General features: G+C 51.4%; 1 protein-coding gene across 12 annotated transcripts in view; it reads left to right on the top strand.

Moving 5' to 3' along the window:
• TIAM1 (TIAM Rac1 associated GEF 1) overlaps positions 1 to 15659 on the top strand; it is a 442353-nt gene that overhangs the window by 236876 nt on the left and 189818 nt on the right. For 7 of the 12 annotated variants that reach the window (XM_055127797.1, XM_055127795.1, XM_055127796.1 and 4 more), the window contains one exon: positions 2785 to 2866. The exons of the other annotated variants lie outside the window; for them this stretch is intronic. The gene's annotated coding sequence lies outside the window, so the exon portion shown is untranslated. The remainder of the gene's footprint in view (positions 1 to 2784; positions 2867 to 15659) is intronic. 12 annotated transcript variants of the gene reach the window in all.

Below are 15659 nucleotides of genomic sequence, written 5' to 3'. Positions count from 1 at the left end.
ACCCTGTGTGCACCACGGCCAGGCCATAGGAGTTCACAGGCTATGATGTTCCCCTGTTCTCGAGGATTGATCCCTGCTTTAAATTTCACAGTTGCCAGGCCAGAGCAATCGTACAGTGGGTAGCCATTTGCCTTGCATGCAGCCAGCTCGGGTTCGATCCTCGGCATCCCCTATGGTCCCCAAGCACCCCTAGAAGTGATTCCTGAGTGCCAAGCCAGCGGTGACCCCTGAGAACTGCTGAGTGTGACCCAAACACCACCTCCACCCCATCCCTACAACACTGTAGCACAATAGCACTGTCATCCTGTTGTTCATCCATTTGCTCGAGCAGGCACCAGTAACGTCTCCATTGTGAGACTTGTTACTGTTTTGGGCATATCGGATATACCATGCCATGTATGGGTAGCTTGCCAGATTCTGCCATGCGGGCGGGATACTCTTGGTAACTTGCAGGCTTTCTGAGAGGGACAGAGGAATCGAACCTGGGTCGGCCACATACAAGGCAAATGCCCTACCCGCTGTGCTATCGCCCCCTACAACAATAAAACAAAAATTGCAATGGATTCTTACTGTCTCTTCCCACCATAACTGGGACGTTATTATTTTGACTTAAAATTTTGGTGCTGACTCTTCTGAGTCAATTTAGTAGCTTACACATTTTGATACTAGCAGCTTCTTCCATGAAACACCAGGAATTTGCTTTTTATTCCTTATGCTGTGACCTTTCAAATGTACGTGTTATAGAATATAGTACTGAGAGCGTCTCTCTAATGTGTTTCTATTAATTGCGATGAACCAGATTTGCTTTCATACATTCTTACCAAGTTTGGGCCAACTATTGCCATTGGCAACATTCTTTCCAAGATATTTACATTTTTGGCCGCTAGTGATTTTGCATTAATAGCCAACCGTGGTTACTGCATCTATTTAGAGGGTGAATTTTGGGTTTCTGTTTGTTTTTGAGCCACACCCAAGCTGTGCTTAAGGCTTATTCCTGGTTCTGCACTCAGAGATTGCTCCTGGCGGTGCTTGGGGGACCCTGTGTGGTACTGGGGATTGAACCTGGGCTGATTGTGTGCAAGCAAGTGCTCTGCCCCCTGGACTATCTCTTTGTGACCCTGGAAGATGAGGGTTTGGTGGTGACTTTCGTTTTGGGTGAGTAATCTTTTCGAAATGTTTGTGACGATAAAATTGAGCTGGAAAATCAGCGTCTGATCTGACAAAGTAACAGTCCTTCAGGCTCTCTCTTCTCATTCATGTCATTGATGGCTGAAAAGCGACCCCAGGTGATCTTACGCCTGCTTCCCTGTTCTTATGTGTTTGTTCTGGTCCGTGCCAGATGTGATCACCCACATCCAGGCGCTCAATTCGCAGCTTTCCCAGGCTCTCTTGTTCTTGACATCTTCGTCATTCAACCTATCGGTGCCATTGAGTTTTGTCCCAGGCTTACCCTTGATGCTTCCGCTCTGTACTTGGTGTGGGGGAACTAGAATGTTCCACGGACTCTGATGGTTTCTGTTTTACCAAGTCGGACGTTGTCTGCTGGGAAGGAACTTTTCACAGCGGCCTCCGTGTGAAGCACCCGGAGCCAGATTCCCACCTGATTCTTCTGCCCGCCTCTCCCGTCCGTGCTCTCAGCCTTAATCTCTTAGTCCCCGCCGCTTTTCGGCTCACGGAGCCGGCTCTGGTCTGGGAACCGTCCCGAAGCTGCCCTCCATGCTGTTTGGGTGTCTTTTCGCCCTTGCTCGAGACCTGTTCACGATCGGCTTCAGATCTCGTCCTGAGATTAATGATGAACCCCTACGGGATTTTCCTATTGTGTCAAGTTCAAACAAAAGAAGCTGACAAACTCCATTCTCAGTGGAACGTAGGTGCGCAGCAAACAGTGCAAGCCCCGACAAGAAGGAACAGGCCGTGCTGGAGCGAGGGCCCATTTGATTGCTTTCTCGGCTACGGGGTAGAAGGCAGGGAGCGGGTGGTAGCCGGGTGTTTGCTCGGAAAGCTGCTACTGGGTTTTTCTTCAACCGGACCCCAAGCCGCAGAACTCCAGGGTTTTGGTTTTTTTTTGGTTTTTCTATCTCTTTGAGGGAGGGGTCACACCCAGAGATGCCCAAGATGGCACCTGGCTCTGCGCTTAGGAATCACTCCTGGCTGTGCCCTGGGGACCATCTGGGATGCCAGGAGTCGAACCCAGGTCAGCGGTAGACAAGGGCACGTGCCCTACCCACTGTGATTTTTCTCCAGCCCCAATTTATTTTTAAAAAATTATTTTTTATTGACTCCTAGGAGGAGACAGCAAGAGGCTCTGGGAATTAAAATCTGTTGTGCAATATTACACTTTTCTTTTGTGAAGAATTCATTGCTGAGTCTTAAAGGTTAACGCATGCCGCTCGTTCAAAGCTAAGCCACGGGCTGTGGGTGAGAAGTCTTGCTTCGTGGATGTTCGGGGTTTGCTTAATGCGAAGGAGCTGCTAATGAGACATATTGGACTCCAAACCTCTTGTCTTGTTGCGATATAAAATCACTTGTAAAACCTGTTTTCCTCTCTACCCTGTGGCTTCCTCCTCCGATATGTTTCTTTAACACGGGGTGAGATATTTGTTTCTTTTTCTCTGAGTCATTTATTACCAGATGAGTAATTACAAACAAGACAGAGGGGCCAGGGTTGATGGGAGTGGGGTGGGGGAGAAGGGGGGCGTCGCGGGTAACATCCCGGTTGTAATGTCTTCTAAAGCTGCTCTCTCCGAGCCCATCATATAGACACGTAGGCATTTCTCTCCGCAGCCCTGACCCACGACGCGGCGAGCGGATCTCAACTGACCCCGGCCCCGTGAGTAAGAGGTTTAAGAGCCAAGGACGATGCCAGGTCAGTGATTACCGTCTTCCTCACCGTCTGGGTTGGACTCTTAGAACTGATGGAAAGATTGGCATGGCGGGAAATGAGCACTCGAGGGTGGCATTGGAGATGATATATGGATATTCAGAACTGGCCCTTCAGTAAGCACCTGAACTACATTTTTTTTTTAAATATAGGAGTACTGCTATTTATTCAGCCATTGATTAAGCTGATTGAATTGGGCATAAACTCCACGTTACCTTTTTTTTTTTTTGGATTTTTTTTTTAAACTGGATATCCATGAGATAGACCATTAGAAAACAGTTCATAATTGGGTTTCAGTCATACAGTGTTCCACCAGTGCACATTTCCCACCACCAGTGTCCCCATTTCCCCACCATCATCTCCCAGCCCCTCACCCCTCACCCCCAGCCTGCGTCTATAAGAGGCACTTTCTTGCCCTCTCTCCTTTTCCTTTTGTGCATTATGGTTTGCAATACCAATGCGAAGAGGCCATGGTGTTTGTTCAGGGCACGCGGCATTTTTATCAGGATGTTAAGGGATGGAATAGCTTTGCAATTGGGTGGCCTCTTTGGGGTGCGGATGTGACTGCCGAGGCTTCTGGCAGTATGTACAGGGAGGTGGAGGGAGGTAGCCCATCCCAACTGTGAGAAAGCCTGAGATTTCAGTCACAAAACCCGCAGACCGGGATTTCCAGCAGATTATATCTTGACTGCTTGTTTGTTGTTGTTTTTTTTTTTTATTTTTAAAGGAGGCAGTGTGTGTAGAGATAAAAAGGAGTACCTTTCACGGGGAACACTTCCCACAGTAGGAATCCAACACACACACACACACACACACACACACACACACACACACACACGCACACACGACGGCTTGTTAGTACAGAATGAAGTTTCCCAGTTCAGAAAGTTTGGGAAACACTGGGAAGTGAAGGTCTGGCCCGCAGGGGCTAGATCCCCCATCTTCAGCCTTAGAGAACCGATTTCTGGGGCTGCCTGTGAAGGCTGCCCGCAGCACCGTGACACGTGCACAGACGCCGGAAGCCAGTGTGCTACCGAGAGGGGAGCACGGCCCGTTTAGAAGGCTGCCTTGAGCCCAGTTCAGCCCAGGGCAGGCTGCCGTTTGGCCCTGGACAGTTGTCGGCATATCGGCTACCCACAGACGGGTGGGAGAGAGCCGCAAGCTGCTCCTCCCGGTGGCCGCGACCATCAGACGCGCTAACGCGTGTGGAGATGCTTTTTAATTTTGAGGCGCCCTCAGATATGACTTGGTGGTGGTACTTAATAGACCTGTAAAACGTACTGTTTGAGCCTGGATGAGGTGAGCGGTGTCCGGAACATCCACACTCTTTCCAGCCCTCGCCTCGTCCGCTCCCAGACTCGCCCTTTTGCCCACAGAACTCCCCCTCTGACCAGCTTTTGGCGACCACCATTCCAGACAGTTTCTTCTGGCACCAGAGAAACTTTATCCTTTTATATCTGGCTTGTGTCATTTCCTTAGCAAACAGTTTCAGTCTCCCCCATTGTTCATGATGGCAGATAGAATAGATGTTGTGTAAGTTTCTCATTCCTGGTGTCTCCCTCCCTCCCTCCCTCCCTCCCTCCCTCCCTCCCTCCCTCCCTCCCTCTCTCCCTCCTTCCTTCCTTCCTTCCTTCCTTCCTTCCTTCCTTCCTTCCTTCCTTCCTTCCTTCCTTCCTTCCTTCCTTCCTTCCTTCCTTCCTTCCTTCCTCCCTTCCTTCCTCCCTCCCTTCCTTCCTTCCTTCCTTCCTTCCTTCCTTCCTTCCTTCCTTCCTTCCTTCCTTCCTTCCTTCCTTCCTTCCTTCCTTCTTTCCTTCCCTCCTTCCTTCCCTCCTTCTTGCCTCCCTCCCTCCCTCTCTCCCTCCCTCCTTCCTTCCTTCCTTCCTTCCTTCCTTCCTTCCTTCCTTCCTTCCTTCCTTCCTTCCCTCCTTCCTTCCCTCCTTCTTGCCTTCCTTTCTCCCTCCCTCCCTCCTTCCTTCCTTCCTTCCTTCCTTCCTTCCTTCCTTCCTTCCTTCCTTCCTTCCTTCCTTCCTTCCTTCCTTCCTTCCTTCCCTTCTTCTTGCCTTCCTTTCTCCCTTCCTCCCTCCCTCCTTCCTTCTTTCCTTCCTTCCTTCCCTCCTTCTTGCCTTCCTTTCTCCCTCCCTCCCTCCTTCCTTCCTTCCTTCCTTCCTTCCTTCCTTCCTTCCTTCCTTCCTTCCTTCCTTCCTTCCTTCCTTCCTTCCCTCCTTCTTGCCTTCCTTTCTCCCTCCCTCCCTCCTTCCTTCCTCCCTCCCTCCCTCCCTCCCTCCTTCCTTCCTTCCTTCCTTCCTTCCTTCCTTCCTTCCTTCCTTCCTTCCTTCCTTCCTTCCTTCCTTCCTTCCTTCCCTCCTTCTTGCCTTCCTTTCTCCCTTCCTCCCTCCCTCCTTCCTTTTTTCCTCCCTCCTCCGTCCTTCCTTTCTTCTTTCCTCCCTCCTCCGTCCTTCCTTTCTTCCTTCCTCCCTCCCTCCCTCCACCCCAAGGGGCTCAGGGCTTGCTCCTGATTCTACATTCAGGGAACCCTCACGGCCGGCTTGGGGGACTATATGGAGTGCCAGGAATCGAACCTGAGTCAGCCACAGGCCAATGCCTTACCTCCTGTGTTACCTCTCCTTTCCTCTTCTCTTCTCCCCCGCCCTTCCCTCTACCGTCTCCCATGCCCTCCTCCCCTCCTCCCCTCCCCTCTCCTCTTTCCTGAGAATTGAACCACATGAGGCGAGCAAGTGCTCCACCACTGAGCCCCACCCCCACCCCTGAGTGTCAGCCGTGCTGTGGCAGGGGAGTTGGGTCCCGCCCCCCCCCCCCAGGAGGTGCTCAGGGCCTAACTCTGGCTCTGTGCTCTGGGGTCACTCCTGACAGTGCTTGGAGGGTCCCTTGGTGGTGTCAGGGACAGAACCATGATGGGCCCGTGCCAGGGGCACGCACCTTTCTCCCACCGATCTCTGCAACCCCGGGTGTCAGTGTTTCCGCACAGCCAGAGAAGGGCGTCGCCCCACAGGCATTTCTGCGTCACCAGCGTTAGCAGGGCTCGTGATTCGAGGGAGAGGGACTGTCACGGATGAAAGTACCTTGCTGCCACTCAGCTCCTGGAAGAGATAAAATCTTCCCTTTTGCAACCATATGGATGGAACCAGAGGGAGTCAGGCTAAGGGAGATTAGTCAGGAGCAAGACAAATACCCGGTGCTGGTGATGTCATTCTCACTCCTCTGAGGTACAGAAAGAAACAAAGGGAGCCGACAAAAGCCAGCATAAAAGGAACCCTGAGCCTTTGATTCCAGAACCCAGAGTCCCAGAAGGGAAGGCGTTGGGGGTGGTCGTGGTGGCTTGGGGAGGGGGCTGTCCAGTGGACGATGGTGGAAGTAGATCCGGTCACATGATATATCTTGAAAGAGGTGTCAACTTGTACCCCTAACTCATAGAGTAAACCAGTGTTCTCTCCATTAAAAAAAAAAATGAAACACAAGGGTGTATCTTTAAGCAGAGCTGATCGTGGATGTGGTTCATCCTCAAATTATAGCGAAGGGAGGTGCCGGCACTCAAAGCCGTGTGTGAACTGGAAGAGAAAGAAGTCTCCGCGCCCAGGGATTGTCTCTTAATCTTGTGGGCGGCTTACCCGCTGGCAGGATCCCAGACATCAATTTTCCTTCTCTGACTTTCCCCGGCCCAGCCTGCCACGGGTTCCGGTGTGTTGGAAGTTACTCCTCGTTTGTAGTATGGGTCCTCGGCTAGAATTGGCGATCGTTGTTTAGCACCTAAGTTTGGGCACCGGGTTCTAGAATGAGTTTCATTGGCTTTGCCTCTTGGGTGTGCAGCATAGTGGCCAGGCTTGAATGATGTGTTTTCTGTTTCGTGGCGCTGAGAATGGATACACACACACACACACACACACACACACACACACACACACACACACACACATGCCGGGCAAGTGCTCTGCCTTCCCCCCAGCCCCTGGCCCGTATCTCATGATTCTGACCTGGTGGCTCTTGATAGGGCTGTTTGGAGGAATTCTGTACCTTGGCACACAATTAGCAGACATCAAGAAGTCAAACAGCGGAGGGCCGGAGAGATAGTACAGGGAACAAGGTACTTGCCAGGCGTGAGGTCTCAGTTCAATTTCCAACACCCTGTAGGGTCCCCCAAGAAGCACCAAGAGTGATCCCTGAGCGCAGAGCCGGGAGTAGGCCTTGAGCACTGCGGAGTCTGGCCTGCCCAGACCCCTCCGCTCCCCCGTTTAAATAGTTCCCCAGTGGAAAGGTGAACAGAACCTGTTCGTTTACTGACATAAGTACTTGTAAGTGTGTGTGTATAAATAGATACATTTAAAAGAATGATCATTCATTCTGTTGTGCCTTTTTTAAAATAGGAAAATGATTTTCAAATACCCAGTCCTTATGCCTCACAATTAGAAATCTGGGCTTTCCTGGACATTCCAGCAGAATTCCAGTTATGGATGGAATAAGAGAGCAGAGTTGTTCATTATTTTTTGTGAGTTGTCCTCATTGAGCTCAGGGTGAACTGTAGCCCTGCCCTGTCCTCCTGTTCATCGATTTGCTCGAGCGGGCACCAGTAACGTCTCCATTGTGGGACTTGTTGTTACTGTTTTTGGCATATCAAATACGCCACGGGGAGCTTGCCAGGCTCTGCCGTGCGGGTGGGATACTCTCAGTAGTTTTTCGGGCTCTCCGAGAGGGATGGAGAAATCGAACCCAGGTCAGCTACAAGTAAGGCAAGCGCCCTGCCCGCTGTGCTATCGCTCCACCCTGCATTCAGGGTGAAAAACAACAACAACAAAAATCATGGTCCAGTTCATTTGTCCTCGTGTGTATTTTCACAGTCTGTTGTGTTTGTTAATAAACCAAGGCTCTGTGAAAAACGTCTTTTTTTTTTCCTTTTTCTTTGCTTTTGCTTTTTGGGTCACACCCGGCGATGCTCAGGGGTTACTCCTGGCTCTGTGCTCAGGAATTACTCCTGACGGTGCTTGGGGGACCCTATGGGATGCTGGGAATTGGATCCGGGTCGGCTGCGTGCAAGGCAAACGCCCTCCCCCGTACTATTCGCTCTTGCCCAAGAACGTCTCTTTCATATCATTAAGATGAGGCGATGTGAGGCCGGATACACAATACTGCGGTGCTTGCCTTGCACACAGCTGACTCGGGTTCGATCCCCAGCTTCCCATATGGTCCCTTGAGTACTGCCAGGAGTAATTCCTGAGCTTCGAGCCGGGAGTCAGCCCTGAGCATTGCCCCTGTGCCTCCCCTCCCCACCCCCAAGTAACAAACAAAAGATTAGCAGCTGCTTCCTCTACCCGCAAACTCTTCGGAGTGGTCTGAGTCTTGGTCGTGACACCTGTTTGGTGGGGGGCTTCAATTCTGAGTCTTGGTTGTGACACCTGTTTGGGGGGGGGGGCCTTCAATTTCTTTCCTCCTCAGTCCTGTGCAAGGTCCTCGAGATCCTCTAAGGAGCCTCCTGTCTCTCCCCCGCCACCTTCACGTGCACTCGTGGCCCGAACCTTCCCCTCCCCGCCGGGCGCCGGGCACCCTCCCCTGGCCTTGCTGAGCTGGGCTGAGTTAACTCGAGTTGATGGAAGGGCCCACGTTGCGGCGAGCAGAGAAAGCATGCGGGCGCTCGTGTCCCTAGGGTGGCACAGCACAGATGGCAGCCTGTTCCCGCGAGAGGAACAGAACCAAGCAGGGGGCTGGAGCGCCGGCACCCCGATGCCGGCGGGCCCCGAGGCCACCCGCGGGTCCCGCTGGGCGTTGGCACAGCCAGAAGGCTGCTGTTATTTTCATCACCCGGCTCTGTTTAGGGAACACACTTGCCGAATGCCCCCCGCCTGCCCGCGGGAGCTATTTTTAAGCGGCAGAATCACTCCAGCAAACACACACAGCCTCTTTCTCCCCGAGCCGGGCCGGGCCCAGCCTGTGCATGGAGCCCGGGGCTCGGAAGGTGCTTCCGAGGACCCAGGGCTGCCCAGGGAACTGGGGATGGTGGGGAAAGGAGGGGTCCAGCCCTTGGGTTCCCGGGGCTCCTCGCTCCCCTAGGCAGGGGGCTCCATCCTTGGTCTCTCCAGGTGAATTTCTGCAGCCCCCCGAGCCCTGTGCCGGCGTGTCAGGCCCTGGCAGGAATCGCCTTCCCTGTGTGATGTGTGAGTCTCAGGCGGGCCTCGGAGGGGGCTCACCCGTCATCCTGACCTTCCTCCTCCTCCTCCTCCTCCCGCCGCCCCCCCCCCCCCGCCTTTCCAGAGCTGCACTGGAGGCCCAGCTGCAGGGGAATGGAGTTGGGGACACCTCCCGCCCCCAGCCTGCTGTGCGCCTGAAGCCCAAGCAGAGGAGGGAGGGGCCGGTAATTTCAGTCTAAGCTCAGAGTCGAAATGTCACCGAGGGAAGCTCCTGTGCTTGGGATCTGCGGGGTTTGGGGGTGCTGGGGGCAGGGGCAGCTGCTGGAACCTGGAGCTGGGGTCGGGACTGCAGCAGTGCCGGCAATTCTGTTTCCCATCTGCAAGTGTGTGTGTGTGTGTGTGTGTGTGTGTGTGTGTGTGTGTGTGTGTGTGAATGTGTGCATAAGGGTGTGAATGTGTATGTGTGAATGTGTATGTGTGTGTATGTCTTTGTGTGTGTATATGTGTAAGTGTGTATGTGAATGTATGTGTATGAGTGTGTGACTGCATGTGTTTGTGTGAATATGTGTGTGAGTGTGCGAGTGTGTGAGTGTGTATGTGTGTGAGTGTGTGATTGTGTTTGTGTGTGTGTGAATGTGTGTTTGAGTGTCTGTATGATTGTGTGTATGTGAGTATGTAAGAGTGTGAATGTCTGCTTTGAGTGTGTGTGAGTGTATGACTGTGTGAGAATGTGTGTGTGAGTGTGTATGTGAGTATGTTTGTGTGAGTGTATGTATTTGAGTGTGTGTGAGTATGTGTGAGTGTGAGAGTGTGTATATGTGAGTGTGTGTGAGTGTGAGAGTGTGTATATGTGAGTGTGTGTGTGAGTGTGAGAGTGTGTATATGTGAGTGTGTGTGTGTGTGGGGGGTGCACCATGGGCACCCAAGAGTGCCTGGCAGCCTCTCCCAGTGCCTCTCTGCCGGATAGGTCAGTGCAGTATCCAAGAACACGGCGCTGCTCGGACTCTGCCGTGGCAGAGATGAGTGGGAGCACCCCAAGGTGACCTCCAGCCAGTGGGACTTCCGGGCTGGTGTGGAGACGAGCCTCTCCGATGTCTGTTGCTGACGTTCTTGGTGGGGGGGACGTTGTCTTCTGTCGGTTCCTTTCCCAATGCTAATATCAGTGCTCGGTACTGAAGGAAAGTCTGTGGGAGCAGGTGGTGGTGAATTCCCTGCAGCAGACCCCTGTGGCCAGCCGCTTGGAAGAATGTGTCTGTGTGTCCATGTGATCGGTGTTCTGTGTTTAGTTGAATCACCTTGAGATACACAGGTACAAAGCTCTCACGAGGGGGTTTCAGTCATACAAAGTTCCAACAGCCATCCCTCCACCAGTCTATGTTTCCCACCGCAGTATCCCCTTATCCTTCCTGCCACCCTCCCCAGCCTGCCTTTATGGCAAGCACTTTTCTTCTCTCTCTCTCTCTCTCTCTCTCTCTCTCTCTCTCTCCTTTTGGGCATTATGGTTTGCAATACAGATACTGAGAGGCCATCATGTTTGGTTCTTTACCTACTTTCAGCACACATCTCCCATCCAGAGCCATCCCTTCTAACCGTCATTGTCATAACAGTCCCTTCACTATCTCAACTGCCCCCCAGCCCTTTGGTACATCTTCACAATGGAATACTATACAGCTGTTATAATAAAAAAAAGAAGTCATGAACTTCACTTATAAATGGATGGACGTGGAGAGTATCGTGCTAAATGAAATAAGTCAGGAAAGGGACAAACATAAAATGACTGCACTCATTTGTGGGATATTTAAAAAAAAAATAGTATGGGACTAACACCCAAGGACAATAGAAACAAGGGCCAGGAGGATTGGTCCATCGTGATCAGCATTTGAGTGAGTAGCCAGTGAGTAACGGACCCCCCGCCATTGTTAGCCTGTGAATGGAGCTCATCACTCACTTAGAGCTTTAGAAATAAAGACTGAGGAACTGCTTCCAGACACCTGTGGATTCAAGATGTCAGCATCAACTGCTCCCCCAGGGGTATTGAGTTCGATTCCCGGTACTCCATATGGTCCCTGAGCACCACCAGGAGAGATCCCTGCGCACAGAGCCAGGAGTAAGCCCTGAACACGGTGTGGTTCACCATCTCTCTTCCCCCCAACTCCCCCACATCTTGCAGAATTTCTTTTATTATGGTGTGTGGTGGGAGTAGGTGTGGGTCATATGCACCAGGAGAGATCCTGGTGGTACTCAGGACCTTTGGGGATGTTGGGGACAAACCCAGGGGAACCCTGCATGCAAAGTAAGCAGCTTACCCACCATGCTGTCTCTCCGGCACTTTCTCTCAATTCTGATGAGAAGGAAAGGGGGCACTGAATTGTACTGAGTTTTGATTATTTGATTATCTATCTCTCTGTGACCTATCACTCCCGTCTACCCATCTCTATCCTGTTGGTTTGGTTTCTCTGGGGACCCCTGAGTAGTAGAATGAGCGCATGCTCTAGGATGAATCCTTGTCTGTGAGGACTCAGTTCCACCTTTCTGATGGATCTGGAGCTGTACTTCTTGGATGTGGAGTAAGAGTAGTATTCAGATACTTGACCACTAGGGAGTGCAGAGGATGCAAGTGATGGATAAAAAAAAAAAATCTAGGAGAGGGGCTGGAGCGATAGCACAGTGGGTAGGGCATTTGCCTTGCATGTGGCCGACCCAGGTTCGACTCCCAGCATCCCATAGGGTCCCCCAAGCACTGACAGGAGTAATTTATTATTTTTTTATTTTATTTTATTTTATTTTTTTTTTGCTTTTTGGGTCACACCTGGCGATTCACAGGGGTTACTCCTGGCTCTGCGCTCAGGAATTACCCCTGGCCATGCTCAGGGGACCATATGGGATGCTGGGATTTGAACCTGGGTCGGCCGCGTGCAAGGCAAACGCCCTACCCGCTGTGCTATCTCTCCAGCCCTGACAGGAGTAATTTATGAGTGCAGAGCCAGGAGTAACCCCTGTGCATCGCCAGGTGTGACCCAAAAAGCAGGAAAAAAAATCTAGGAGAGGAAGAGAGGGAGGAAGGGGGGGAGAAAGAGAGAGAGAGGGAAAGAGAGAGAGAGAGAGAATTTTTGTGTGAAAATTTTAAATTTTATTAAAGCACCATTATTTACAAAGTTATTCATAGTTGAGTTTTAGATGCTCAGTACTGCGACACCCATCCCACCCCCAGTGTCAGCTTCCCTCCAACGATGTGACAGGTTCCCTCCCGCATCCTGCCCCCAGCCCGCCCCCTTGACAGGAGCCTTTCTAAGTTTGGTTGTTCAAGTTTGTGGCTCTTGATTTCAGAATTGTTGACCGTGTGGCTTGGATATTTGGCACTATCATTCCTTAACACCTCCTTATTCCCCTGACCCTATTGCTTCTCACCTGTCTTTTTCCCCCCTCCCTTCCAGCACTCAATACAATAGCTAAGGTTTGGGTTCAACCTAGATGTCTCAAATACAGATAAGCAGATCATGAAGATGTGGGGTATATATATATACACGCAGTGGAATGCTACACAGCCATAAGGAAAGATTAAATCGTGCAGTTCACTGCAACATGGATGAAACTGGGAATTTCTTTTAAAAAGTATATTATAGTTAAGGCCCTACATTTACAGTGATGTCAGCATTTCTGGACTCAGTGGACACAGTTACTCCACCTCCCGTCACCAAAGTGCCCCCAGCTAGCCTGGCCCCGTATCACCCAGTGTCACCAGTCTACCTCATCGTTCTGCTTCAGCACTGCTCCCCTGCCCCCCCCGCCAGCCTGTGTGCTGAGTTCTAGACTCCAGGACCCAGAGTGTGTTATCACTTGATACTGTCCGTGTCCACGTTTCACTTTCCTGGACCCCACAGGTGAGAGAGATCACCCAGTGCTCCTCTCTCTCCTCTGACTGCTTTTCCCTCCGCATGCGCCCTCCTTTCACCCAACTGCATCAAACAGCGGTTTCTTCTTCCTCCTCCTCCTCCTCCTCCTCCTCCTCCTCTTCTTCTTCTTCTTCCTTTTCTTCTTCCTCTTCTTCTTCTTCTTCTTCTTCTTCTTCTTCTTCTTCTTCTTCTTCTTCTTCTTCTTCTTCTTCTTCTTCTTCTTCTTCTTCTTCTCCTCCTCCTCCTCCTTTTCTCCTCCTCCTCCTCCTCCTCCTCTTCTTCTTCTTCTTCTTCTTCTTCTTCTTCTTCTTCTTCTTCTTCTTCTTCTTCTTCTTCTTCTTCTTCTTCTTCTTCTTCTTCTTCTTCTTCTTCTTCTTCTTCTCCTCCTCCTCCTCCTCTTCCTCCTCCTCTCCTCCCCCTCCTCCTCCTTCCTCCTCCCCTCCTTCCCTCCTCCTCCCCTTGTTCTGTTAGGGGCAATGGAGATCTTATCTTAGAAACGGGGACCCTTTGAAAGACCCTTTGCTCTCCCTGGGCAGGGTTCTGAGTGACATAGATTCTTTTCTGTTTGTTTTTGGAGCCACACCTGGTGACGCTCAGGGCTTACTCCTGGCTCTGTGCTCCGGGAATCACTCCTGGCAGTGCTCAGGAGACTATATGTGACATTAGATGTCAAACTGAAGTTAGCTGCATGCAACGCAAGCGTCTTAAGCCCTGTACTAGCTCTCTGGCCCTCAAAATTAAAAAAGAAAAAAATTAAAAAAAATTTTTTTTTAAAGTATGTTGTTCTTAGCCTCCTTTTTCCTCGTCTCTGTAACCAAGGTTTCTTGGCTGCTTCTCCTGCACAGAGACGGGCAGTAGTGATTGGAATCAGGCCTTGCTCACTGCACATTGTTAGCCACTCATTGCCGGGGTGTGTGTGGGTGAGGACGGAGAGATTGCGAAACTGAGTCCTTCCGTCTTAGGTCATCTTCTTTGCTACATGTAGCATTGTTTCCCGAACATGCTGGCAAAGGGCAGCCTATGGGTTAGAAACCAAATTGCAAAAGCAGAATCTAGTGGCCCTGAGTGAGGGCGAGGGCTCTCAGCAGAAGGTGTCAGAGCCTGAGAGTTTCAGCACATGTCCACGGAGCGGGGACTTGTTCCCCTCATAAGGATCCCAGAGGGGCCCCTGAAAGAGAGAGCTGAAAGGGCTGAGCCTGTTCTTTGCATGCCAGAGGCCTAGGATTAATCCTTTGCATTGTCCTCTGAGGAAAAAAAAAACACGAAGCAAAACTATCAACACAGAGCCAGGAGTAATCAGGCAGTGCCAGGTGTGGCGCCAAAACCAGTAAGATGGGCCGAGTGACAGCACAGCAGGCAGGGCTTGCTTTACTTACTTGCCTTGCCGGGCATCCCGTATGGTCCCCCCAGCCCGGCCACGGACAATTCCTGAGTGCAGAGCCAGGAGGAGTGAGCCCTGAGCACTGCCAGGTGTGGCCCAAAACCCAAACCACAACAACAGCCGCCCCCCCCCCCCCAAAAAAAAAGATAGAAAAGGAAAGAGAAAATGTGCGGAACCCTGATTCCATCCCTGGCACTGCTGAGTGGGAAAACGATTCTGGGACGATGTGACTTGATGACATTTAGGCTCTCCACTGGAGAGACGGAGGGATTTGGCAGGAAGTAGGCTCAGTTTGTTTGCTTCCAAAAGAAAAAAAAAAATGACTTAAAATGTTATTATAGTTTGGGTTAGATGGTTCCATTAGTTCATGGGCATTAGTGTCTGTAAGTTAATTTACATGCGGGTAAAAAGTACAAAGGTTACAGCGTTGATGTACAAAGCTGCAGCATCCCCCACCACTAAAGTGCCCAAGCTTCCTCCGCTCCCGGTGCCCGTCACCCCTACTCCCACTATTGTCCACTCCCAGGATTTGTTCTCAGTATCCAAGGTCAAGGGCTTGTCATTTCTCCACAGTGTCTTTCCCCTTGTTTTTTTTTGGGGGGGGGGGTCACACCCAGCGATGCTCAGGGGTTACTCCTGGCTTTGCACTCAGGGATTACTCCTGGCGGTGCTTGGGGGACCATATGGGATGCCGGGGATCGAACCTGGGTCGGCCGCGTGCAAGGCAAACGCCCTCCCCGCTGTGCTATCGCTCCGGCCCCTTTCCCCTTGTTTTTGTCGCCGTCTGTTCCGCAGCGGAGTGAGGTTACCTGGTATTCCACGTTCTCCCTCGGACTTCTCGCCCCCCTGACAACACCGGCCAGTTCTACCCGAGTTGCGGGAAAATTCTCCATGTCCGCTGCGTACTCTTGCTTCGTACATGCGTGTTGGGGACTCTCTCTGCATCTGCTGTTGGACATTTGGGGCGTTTCCAGGTTAGGTATCTCTGCCACCAGCATAGGTGAGCGTGTAGCTTTTAACAGATGCATGTTTTGCGTTGCGGGGTGGGGTTAGATGCCCAGGAGTGGAATGGCTGGATCCCACAGAAATATTATTCACACTTCCATGGGTTTTTTGTTGATTTTGTTTGTTTGTTTGTTTTGCTTTTTGGGCCATACCTGGCGATGTTCAGGGGTTCCTCCTGGCTCTGCACTCGGGAATTACTCCTGGCGGTGCTAAGGGGACCATATACGATGCTGGGAATTCAATTAGGGTGGCTGCGTGCAAGGCAAACGCCCTCCCCACAGTGCTATCTCTCCAGCCCCTTCTTGGGTTTTTTTTTTTTTTTGTCTGTTTTTTGGAGGGGGGCACACCCAGCGGTGCTTAAGGAT

This window comes from Sorex araneus, chromosome 2 (genome assembly GCF_027595985.1).
Source record: "Sorex araneus isolate mSorAra2 chromosome 2, mSorAra2.pri, whole genome shotgun sequence".
Classification (NCBI taxonomy): Eukaryota; Metazoa; Chordata; class Mammalia; order Eulipotyphla; family Soricidae; genus Sorex; species Sorex araneus.
Note: the sequence above shows the minus strand (reverse complement) of the source record. Positions and strands in the feature narration are given on the sequence as shown.